We start from the raw sequence: 203 nt of genomic DNA, 5'->3' as shown, positions 1-203 counted from the left end.
ATAAAGAGGGGGAAAATAAGGATCTTGCAGTGAGTATGTGCGGGAGGATAGGAAAATCAAAGTGTGTGGGAGTCAGATGGAGCTTCATGTAAATGCTGCCTTTTTTTCTAGAGCCAATCAGAGGGAATACTGGATCTCATCCCAGCCCCTCATTACATGCCAGTTTGGCTACCAGACCTCTGCTGTCAGTGGATAATCGAGCG

Source organism: Bufo gargarizans, chromosome 2, assembly GCF_014858855.1.
Source record: "Bufo gargarizans isolate SCDJY-AF-19 chromosome 2, ASM1485885v1, whole genome shotgun sequence".
NCBI lineage: Eukaryota > Metazoa > Chordata > Amphibia > Anura > Bufonidae > Bufo > Bufo gargarizans.
This window is presented reverse-complemented; position numbering follows the sequence as displayed.